This window comes from Ruditapes philippinarum, unplaced genomic scaffold (genome assembly GCF_026571515.1).
Source record: "Ruditapes philippinarum isolate M1 unplaced genomic scaffold, ASM2657151v2 ctg462_1_1_1_1, whole genome shotgun sequence".
Lineage (NCBI taxonomy): Eukaryota > Metazoa > Mollusca > Bivalvia > Venerida > Veneridae > Ruditapes > Ruditapes philippinarum.
This window is the reverse complement of record NW_026864560.1, coordinates 230,103-242,119: the sequence shown is the minus strand read 5'-3', so window position 1 is coordinate 242,119 and position 12,017 is coordinate 230,103.

Genomic DNA, 12,017 nt, shown 5'->3' with positions numbered 1-12,017 from the left:
TATAAGTTTTAATTCGGGACATTCATTTATAAGTGCCGTCTGCAGCATTAAGTATAAAAGTAAATAAACTATTCTTGATAAATAACGAATTTTTTATTCAGATAAAACAGTTCTTAGCTATTTTCTAGATGTGTAGCTTTATTACAAATTTTTATTAACATTTTACATCTTGAAATAGATTATTTAATTCCTTGTTGAAGTTAGTCACGGTTGACTGTTACGCTATTTTTCCGTGTTGACTATTAAAGAGGGTACAAGCGTTAGGCATTATAATACATTAAAATGAATGAGATATATGTACGGAATATTATGTAGTAGTAGCTTTTTAAGGCTTTGTATTTTGCTACAAGCAGTGGTGGATAATTAATATCTCGCGAGACCGAAGGTCGAGTGAGATATAAGATATAATCAATGCCGTAAAATGAAACTTTACAAGATAAAAACAAGGTAGTCTAACTAGACAAAACTTTTTGATGTATTAGGTTAAGACGCGAACACATTAACATTACGCGAGAGGTAGTTGCCTAAGTTATATACTACAGTATAGGATACTGTATGTAAGTTTGGACAAATATTTTATATTTTAAATTTTTGAGTCAGTGCACAGCCATTGTATAAAGTGTACAAAACCTATTTTAAGTGTTTATTTTTAAAAGTGGCCCTAATAAGTGGCCGTGAAACGGTGCTATTGAGAAGTTTTATTTATTTATTTATTTTGTAATTTTATTGCTATGTAATTTTAATTGAATATTTCTTAAATAGGCTGTGCACTAGACTATTTTTACCATACAGTCTCATGGTTATTATCAAAATTGGGAGGTGCTGGCTACAGATTACCCATAATGTCAAAAAAGACTCCATATTGTATATATCCCTTTGCCCCCGCCCCGTGTTATTTATTATCTTATCTTTTTTATTCCTGTATATATAAACTAGTATCCTTAATACTAGTAAACGTGAACCCGTGCCCCATATGGAGCAATACGTTTATCACGGGTTCACTCAAGCATGAGATTTTCTTAATATGTTACATAAAGACTATCTCATCACATTATGGGTAACCAAGTTATTATTATTAGCCATATTTGGGACTCAGATTTTTTCTTATTCTTCTATGAATTGTTTAAGTAATAGAAGATTAATTATTATGTGTGATATCTAGATGCATAATAATTTATAGACCATGAGACAGTGATAAATAGATAAGGCCGTTTCCACCACATTTTAACTATCATATTTGTTTTAATTTTGAAATAAAGTTGGTAAAAACACGTATACATTGGATGCAACGGGCACCTGCTAAATCTCTATCCGTTCGCGCGACAAAACTTGTCGATATAGGTCAATCCGAAAATTAAGAAAATTTGCAAATTATCACAAAATCGGATTGACCTCCTTATTTTGTAAACAGAGAATTTTCGGCCAATGAGAACAAAGGAGGCAATCCTCTCTAAACCAATCAAAATTAACTTTATAAAGCGGGTGTTCGGTAAAACTTACAAAATTTACAAAATTTAAAACAAACTCTGCTAATTACAAACATGTAATTAATAATATGCATCCCAATGTATACGGTTTATAACATGTAAATAGAAACCAACATAAATAATAGACAGCCCACATTGAATTGGTCAGAAAACGTTCCTGACATGCCTTTTTCGCAAGTATGCGAACTCTACAATTATAGGTAATATTTTAATTTTTCTTAAGTTATACTAAATATTAGATTGACCTGTTATAAAAGACGGTAACTACTATAAACGTCTTGGCCAATTTTAAAAATAAGTGCTTTTTAATAATTTAATTTTAGAATTCTTAATCTTAGTATGGGATTGCCCCATCTTCCTCCCATGGCAGAGGTTGTACGTAGAGACTACCCTGTCATGGGGGATATGGTATGCACATAAACACATGTACGGATATAACAATAAGTAATCAAACATCAGCTCCCCCTTTTTAAAAGGTTATAAATGAAGTATATGCTCGCCCATATGGTCTCTTTCCGGTGGCGAGGGTAAACAAACCCAAACACACACAATCGAGTGAGATATCAATTTTCCATTGTTGCAAGTAGAAAAATGCATAGCCTCAGAAAGCTACTACTTGTCTTATATACCTTTTCGTTTTTAGTAAAAATGATTTTCATTAAACTACACTTCTATAAGAAATTTCAGAAAATAAAAAAATACATTTATGACTGACGGATGAATACGTAATTTATGCAAAACCGGCGACGCCTCTTATAATTTTGGATCCCGTTTCCTAATGCTACGTAAGACACAGCTAAGATCGGAACCAATGTCAAAAATAATCCGGCATTTCCATATATGGTTCCGTATTTGTCACTAACATAATACGGAATTTTCTATCCGTTGGAAGAAAATTTATAGGTATAAAATAAAATTTAGAAAACGGTTTTGACACAAATATGACTTGAAAACTCTTGATGATTTCTACTTCAAACTTGTACTTATTTACATTATCATATTAAATCTGGTCCTGAATGATAAAAAGACATTTTCCTCATTTGTTGACAATTTATTATTGTGTTATTGTAACTTTGTTATAACCAAAATAAACTTGCAATTTCCCACCGGAATAAACAGTATTTAAATGTTACAGAGAATTTATTTATCTATGTAGAGATAGTGTTCCATTAAAATTATAAGTAAGAGGTTGAAATGAGCAAAGTAGAAATAGAATAGCAATCACTATAGAAGTAAACTGTGTGGAACCAGCCAACTCCCTCAACAGACTACCTAAATATACCTCTACCGAGAGACCACACTACCAAAGGTTTTTACCTCACGGTCTTGACCGTGACAGGTTGGCAGAGCTATCAATAATTGTTTGGAAACAGATAACAACAAACATTTTTTATTCTACAACCGTGCTTCTTTTTGTTTAGCAAAATTGTTGTCTTATAAGAAAACAAATGTATTAGATAGGCAAAACAAACTGAATTTGAGCTTCATTATATTTAATTTAAAAACAAAGATAAGAACTACAGAGGTAAGCATTTTTTTTTCTAAAATAGCACACATGCCTTACTTAAAAGCTAACACTAAGGAACAGCTAAAAATAAACACTGCCATCAACAAAAACATCAAGTATTTACGTCACAGAAGACATTATATACATGCAATATTTCTACAAAAAAACACATCGTTGATACGGTACTGATGAAAAACTAAGAAATCATAAGTGATTTAACGAAGCTTTTGAATTAGGTAAACTAGCAACGCTAGAGTGACTGTATTATTATTGAAGTCAAGATTTTTAAAATCATTGTCAAAGCGTTATTTCTTAATTTCTAACTGTTCAAAAGAGAGAAAAAACAAACACAGTCTCTAGCTAAAAATTTCCTAGTTAACTTTAAGAAACTGTATACATTGTATAATGTATATATTAAATAACGTCCACAAGTTCGTTTTTTTTTCGAAGAATAACCGACTTTATATGTAATGGAAATATCATAGTCTTTCGTAATGTGCATACCCACAACCCACAGCATGTCGAAAAAGGGAATGTTTAACTTAGAAGAACGATTAAATGTTACAATCAAAAGTTTGTTAACAACACAATGCACTCTGTCTCGCCATAAAATGCCTCCAACAGTTTTTGAGATAATTATGAGTTTAACAAAATCTAAGTATAAAAAAAATGAAGAAAAAAATCAACAACAAAGGGGACTTTCTAAAATGTAGCTATAATAGCAAGAAGTATGTTTCTTTCTGCCTCGCCAAGCTATATGAACATGCAAAGTTTGATTTCGATACCTTTCTTTTAAGTTTTAAAATTTACAATGGGCAAATACTGAAAATTATGAAAACCAGAATTATGAATTCATGATTTTTCACACTTTTCTCTGTCTCACCATGACCTGTATATCGAAACAAGAAAATAAACGTGGCGGGACGTGACATTGCGTGTTTCCAATAAAGCGTCCACAATAAGTGCATGGTGGGGTTAAAACTTGAAAATTATCGAGCGTCTGAAACAAGTGTGAAATGGTAACGCTCGTATTCCAAAAATGTCTGAATATTGTCATAGACAATAACGAAGAAAACCAAATCACTAGTGTTTGGACATTTGCATTTGCTAAACTGTACTACTTTCCACTCGGAACGAACGCTGTTTTGCCATGAAACCTCTTAGTCTTCTTAACTGGCTCCGAAAACTTGACAAATATGTATTGCTGATGCTCTTGCAACTGCTTTGTAGTTGAAACCATTCGACAGCACGTCCTTAATTCCTACAGGTAGCTTTACTTGAATTTAAACTGAAAACATTAAAGGTATGTGTTATCTTAATTGAAATGAAATACATATATATGCAAAATGAAATACAAAATCGAAAAAGAAGCAGAATTTGATAACAATGCAATTCAGAGATTTCTAACTTAGAGCGTGTTCTAAACAAGTGTGTGAAGTTTCACAGCTGTATGATTTATTGTTTTTGAAATACCATGTTTCATGAAACTTCTTAACCACAAATTTCTTTGTCAAAATAAGGCCAATAATTTGGTCTCTATTCAATATTAGATGGAAGAAGAATAAACTACGAGTGAAAACCGATTGTAACTGCAGCAAACAACAATGCGAGACTGGTTTGGATTTAAAACTGGAACCTATATAAAAAAATAAAGCGTTTGATTCATACGCTGTATGTCAATTTGAGATTATATATCCCTGTTCCGGAAATCAAAATAAAAAATGGATACCCAATGCAATGCAATGCAATGCAAGCAAAGTATTTTCTTTTCTTAATCAATTTAAAAGGCTTATATAAGAATAACATTCTGTTCTTGCATATGAGCCCACATATTTTGTTTTTTAAAGTGACATTATGCTCATATTTTCATTGTCAAGTTGAGCTGAATTGACTTTATATTTCAAGAGATTGACTGTTTAAATGATGTTTGACCAACATATTATATTGGAAAATGTTTAGGATAAAATTTAAAATGTGCCTAAAATATAAAAAGACTGCCCCACTCTTTTTATAAATTGAACATTACAGGTAAATTCTAAAAGATATTTACTGAAATTTCGTATGAATCCAGTGGTTATTTATTGTTTATGCAAAGTAAATTATTAAATCAAAAGAAAATATGGCAAAATGAAAATTTATTTTGACTCTCTCCTGTTCATTCATTATATACCTATAGATGGGCATAATGTCACTTTAAATAAGTCTCCAGGAAACTTAGGTAAATGAACTTACCTCGTCTGAATCGTTGTCATATTCTACCATATTTTCCTTGGAAATTATAATTATAATGGCAAGCACGTGGGAAATAACAAAATCCATAAGTCATAAATCAAAAGTCATAAATCAAAAGTCATAAGAAAATAGTAAAATAAATCTATAAGTCGAAACTCAAAAGTGACCCTCCAAGGCTTCCATAGTTATCGGCGAGATGTCCTGCATTCTCAATTAATGTACAATATTAATAAATTTTGGAAAAATCGTGCCAGAAATTAATATAAAAGTTCATTGTAGTTCATAGTTAAGAAAGTTCCAGAGCTCGCTTTTTCTGAAATCTCCAGAAATAATATCTTTATGTAAAATTGCATCATAGATAAATAGGAAGCAAAATAATAGGGCAATAACTAAATGGCTTCCATTATAACTGATAGTGTATGTCTGTTAATAAACTTCTCTTTTCTATTTTAGCTATTCACTTTATATTTCAGATGATAATGGGCTGCATCTAAATACTTTAGATTTCTTCTTACTCTACAGTTCATTTTATCTCGCGCTGATATAATCTATATTACTTCTTCTTTTTTTACAAAGCATTAACTGATCATTTTATATAAAGAGAAAAAAAGTTATTTTACGTAACAACCAGGCAACCGATCAAATCAAAAGTCACAGAAATTACAGCATCTGGTTCAGCTCTTGCGGCTGTCTCTGAGGATATTTGAAAAAAAAAAGAGTGGAGTAAGAAAAGTGTTGTTGAACGAGCACATCCCTATTGCTGGAACGTTTCATTTAGTTATTTTAGCCGTTTACAAAATCAATAGCTAATATGTACATACAAACTTATGCTAAGTTTTCGTTAAAAATATGTATACATGTACATGTAATTCATTGCGTTCTGCAAATCCATTGCCTTAAAATCAACGTATGCGCAATCTATACGGAAATGCCCAGAAGCATACAAAAAAACGTAGTATGAAAAGTATTTAATATGGCTAGGGTGAGTACCGTCCGGTAAGCTCATTAGGAAGAGCGTGAGAGACTGTGAATCGGGCGATCCGGATTCGATTCCCAGACGGTTCAGGTCACTTTCGTTGTGATTGATCATGAAATCCATTATAAAATACATGTATAGTCATTCGCTTGGCATGTACAGAAGTTATCAGTTCCTTGTAAAAGTGTCGTAAACTGTTTGACAGCCTGCCCAGGAAGGAACGTAGGAACGTTCGGTGGCTGAACTATGCTCTGGTAAATTCAATGTAGCTTACTGCCGTGTTCCGGATTGAAAACAACCAACATCACCACAACCACCACACGGATAATGTCACTTTCACGAATAAGATGTAAACATTTTTAGAAAACTACCTCTCCACGTTGTGAATATTATACAATCATCTTTAAAGATTGACAATAATACAAATACATTTTATAACTGTATCAAACGTGAAAGGGAGGGGGGTCCGGTAAATGGTCCTGTCCGCAAGGGCTGTATGCAGTAAAGATTTTGGTTGAAGATAAAAAATGGTTATTGAAACAAAAAGGATACATTTAGGACTTATAGAGAATTTTATATCCTGCTTACTTAATGCCAAACTAAAAAAAAGAAACAACTGACGAAAAGAATATATCATTAATGTACCGAAGAAAAAAACAACATAAAAACATGGTAACTTTTTTATCATCGGGCGATGGGAAACTCATAAAATATTAGGTTAAATATATTTCTTCAAACAGTTTATTTTACAGACATGTAATCTGTGTACAGTGTTGGATTCTAACTACTGCAGTTTATGGCCGGAAGTAATGATTCCTGATAACCGATAAATTTTGTTAATTTATGGGTCATATCAGTAAAAAACAAACAGATGTTTAAAAAGAACAGACGAATTAACAGAGGAAAGAAAGCTGCAAAAACAAAATCGTAGGCATAATAATTGTAGCTGATATCGAAATAACCATATCATCAATAAACGTACAATTTTTTAAGATAAATGAGCCGTGCAGTCTGATCAGGATACATGCTGCTCTACTTGTTACAGGGTTTGTAAGCGAACAGCATGTATCCTGATCACACTGCGCGGATGCGCAGGCTGGTCTGGATCCATGCTGGTCGCAAACGCATTACGTTGGTTTTGTCAAATCTGCTTTCGTCTCCTCTACATGAACTCCTGTTTATAATCATATCTATAAATTAAGTGTTGACGGGTTAATGCAATAATTGAAATACAATTGGAATAGGTAAAAATCCGAATGAAGATTGTTTAACGAACCTGTTTAGAAAATGCATATTTACACATGGATTCAAGTCAGAATCAGATGCTTTCTAAAATCATAAATGATCGTGCCTCTCGGCATGGCATGAAATAACAAATTCTTTCCATTCTCACTCCCAATCTAAAACAGATTCTATGGCTACTTGATACTTTGTACGAATTAAACAAGTAGCGGATAAATATTTAGCCACGAGTGTAAGGCGTATTTTGATCAAAAGGAAAACATAGTTTTCCCTCCAAATAATAACAAATACACAAATTCTATTTCACAGCCATCTGGGTGTTCGTTGCACGTGTATTTAAGTACGTGATCACTTTTTATGGGTTTTTTTTACAAATGTTGGATCCATCCTAAGTTCATGATGAGGGCATATGTTCCGGATACATTCTGCTCTGATCCTGTCTTTGTAATCAACCGTTTTATTAGACACGCATGTCAATTAACATAGATTTATTTCTTGACAAAGTTTTTATTAAGTTATTTGATAGAATTATATTTCGACTGCTATATAAAATTTTCGTCTGTAATGCAAATTTTTCGTCTGGTACTCACGAGACTTAACAAGAGCTGTCACAGGAGACAGCTAAGCTCGGCTAAATAAATATTGGACGCAGTAAGGAAGACAAAACTATGAAACAAAAATCAATTATGATATAAATATATTTCTTCTTATGACAAGATCTTATAGTTGTTAACATAAATTCTAAGTTCAAAGGGGAATAATTGTGGAAATAGTCACACTAGAGTTATGGACATGGTCACACAACATGTGCACATGTGTAATGATTAGAAATATAAATATATTTGAACTTTGAAGATGATACCTTAAAAATTAAAGTAGTTATAATATTTCTTGAAGAAAATTCTAAGTTCAATGGGAGATAAATCTGAATTGCTTCAAGAGTTATGAACCTTGTCACATAATAATTATGTGGTTGATGATAAGGGACATATATTTGAAGTAAGAAGATGAAATAAAGAAGTAACAGTAAAAATAGTTTTAAGGGAAGTTCAAGAGGAGATAAATCTGAAAAATATTGGTGCTAGAGTTATGAACATTGTCGCATAAGATTTGGTTGATGATAAGGAACATATACTTGAAATTTGAAGTTGATACCTTAAGAAATGAAAAAGTTACAGTAAAAAATGATATTTTTTTAAGGAAAATTCTAGGGTGATAAATCTGAAAATATTGATGCTAGAGTTATGAACCTTATCACATAAGATGTGGTTGATGATAAGGAACATGATTATATTTGAAGTTTGAAGTTGATACCTTAAGAAATGAAAAAGTTATAGTGAACAATATTTTACTGCACCAAAGCTTCAATCTGAAATCTGGACGCGGACGCCGGGGCGATTAGGACAGCTCTCCAAATACTTCGAATAGTCGAGCTAAAAACGTGCTTCAATAAATGCCTAAATCCTGCCAACAGTTTATGTTACTTCAAATCTCCCAAATTTTTTTAAATAAAATGACTCGTTTGAAATAGTTACCTCACTTGAAATACGTTATCTAAAACAAACCGCACTGGCTTAGCACGTGGACGCAGTCCAAAGGCTTCGGCAGATGTTAATGTACGTAAAAATGCGCATTGCAATAAAGTATACGTATGATTCGGTAATCTTTTTTTTTCGTGTGCAGTTGTAATGTTTTTCATGTGCTAGTGGTGAGATGTGTGATGTCATTTAATAATGAACGAAACTACCTTGGTCGTATTTGCAGTAAGCATTTTTAACAAGGGTTCTTGCGTCGTACATCAAATAAAAAACGTACAACAACGGCGCCTGCTTGCATGATTTTATCTGTTAATGCACGTTTACAAGATATATTATCTTTAAAAATGTGTGTTATCGTTTTACAAGTAAAAATGGCAAAATCAAACAAAGCAAATAATTTTTAATACATATTTTTTAATACATTGTTTTACATTATGTTGTTTTTATTCCTTCAATTTAGATCCATTCTGGTGTGTCCCACTTTGGGGAGCAACTAATTTTAATTGGTTTCTGTTAAATCACTACCCGTTTTAATATTTACTGATAACGCTGATCCTGGAATAGAATATTCGCTTAGTCATGGAACTAAATGACCGAACATTCTGATAAAACCTGGTTCTTGTTAGGATGGAAATTGAACTGTCAAAAGGCAAATTATCATTATAGAAAATAAACATTGTTAAATGGCTGAAGTTTGGTTCTAAGAAGTAAGTAAAAACGAACAAATTCAAAGTAAACAAAAACGAATTAATGTTGAGTGTTATTTTATGTATAGTATATAACAATCGCATTCCGCGTGTAAGAAATGTTCATAAGATTCCTAGAACATTAAAAAAAAAACTTATACATTATAAAGATGCACGCCTCCAGATGAGCCAAAATATTTCAAGAAAATCAATATTGAGAAAAAATGTACTAAAATTTAAAGAAAGGTAAAAATATTCAAGATCCGAGTTATATTTAACATGAAATGTGCGGTTTGAAACTGGTTTTGCAGTATCTTATTATTTATTTTCATATTTCTACTGCGTTACTAACGCAGATGGTTTTTTTTTTGCATATGTTGACGACTTTTTGGTAACTTTCTTGGATTGTAAGTGCCGATTACAATATGTTAATAACTTTATTTGTTCACCTCACAATATTTTACATTTAAATACATTTCTAAAATGTTCATGAAAATTAACATGGATCTGGAGGCGTGCTGCTATAAAGAAATTTCAAATGAGTGTCAAACGTCAATCTTTCACTGGCATGATGCATGTGTAAGAGAAATGCCTGTGACGTACACATGGTAATTTCATTTCCTGTTTCCGCTTATATGTTTTCCTTTGTAACTTGAATTGTTGCAAAGGAAATCTTCAAAATAATTCATGTTGCTTTTTGTTCCTTAACTTTATTTTCAGATAACACTAAATTTTACTTATTCAACAATTCTCAGCAATATATTGGTATGTAACAATAAATGTTGACTGTGATTATCGTGATTAAAAGAAAACACATTGATTCAAATTAATTGTACATATATATTGTAAAAGGAAGCTTTCTAGCTAGTTCACGGAATGTCGGTGGTTCTACTCGGGTGCTGACTCGTGTCTGAAATAACAAACGCAGTAGTTTTCCTCCACTAGCAAAGTTTTAAAGTCGTCAAGTGTCTTGTCAGTATATAAATAACTTATAACCAGCTGTTATATCAAATTTCCATTTGTTAAAACCGGTTGCCATGTTATGTAATGTACTTTATCTCAATCAAATTTCGCTAAAATTGAAAACAAGTGTGTCTAGCTTAGAAATCATGAAAAAGGTTACCCAGGCATTTCTCACACATTTAAAATATAAGTGCGTAGTAATATTGTAAGCGCCAAGGTTTGGAAACAAAAACTGTACATGCAATGAACAACTTATCAAAACTGTTGCAGGCAATGATTTATCATAAAGATAACCGTTTATAAGTTTCAAAGCCTTAAATTAGAATACACCTTGATGTCTTGTTGCTATAAGTATCCAATGTATTGCACTAGAGTCTTTATTTCTGGATATTTTTTATTCTAGTAGAAAATATTTGCAGTATTAAACGAATCAATAAATCAATAAATAAAAACTTTATTTGAAATTATTTATGCATTTCTTTCTCTTTTCTTTCTTCTAAACAGAGCACGATTAATAAGCGTAAGTAACGTGCAAAACAACGATTTCTTAGGTTACATACTAAATCTTGTACAGTATTTTATATTATTGCAAGGAAACTTGTTAGTTATTTTTGTGGCCCCGGGTCAAACATGCATATATTTTAGTTAATGCGGGGATGAATTTTAAAATATTACATTAAAACACAAAGGTTGAGGGTTTTTTTCCTTTTTAAAAAATCATAGACTTAAAATTTATAAGCAATTACACATAAATAAACCCGGGTATCTGGATAGCGTCTACCCATATTTTCATCTGAAAATGTTTTTTTAAAAAAATTTCTCTTTGATTTTTTTATTTTTTCCCCGAAAATTAGACCCCAAAAGCCTTGACAAATTTTAACCACTGTTTTGTATTGATACGTAAGTGTGGTAGTTATGATAGAACTAAAGATATATCCAACTTGCCGGATCCATTTCAAAGTTCTGTAACTGACCAAGATCATGTACAATGTACTTTGTAAGTATATAAATTATGAATGATTATGACCTTTTATAGCAATATATTTCTGGTAAGCGATCCAGAGATTGAAGCCATTGACAAATGTCGAACTTTAGAAGAATCCTACTTGCTGATTTTAGGTAAAATCAGTACGAAACAGACGGAAAGTTCTATACTATATGCCCGGGGCATAAAAAGAGGACCATACTATCTCTGGATCGCTTACCTGAAATATATTGCTATAAAAAGGTCATAATTCTTTAAAAGCAACAAAAGCCACACCAGTGGTAGCCACACTAGCCTTTTTCTTATTTCTGAGCCAAACACGTCAGAAGAAGAATATCAATGTAAACACTACTTCCTACGAAACATAATGTTTTTTTGTAACAAAAAAAAATTGACCTTGA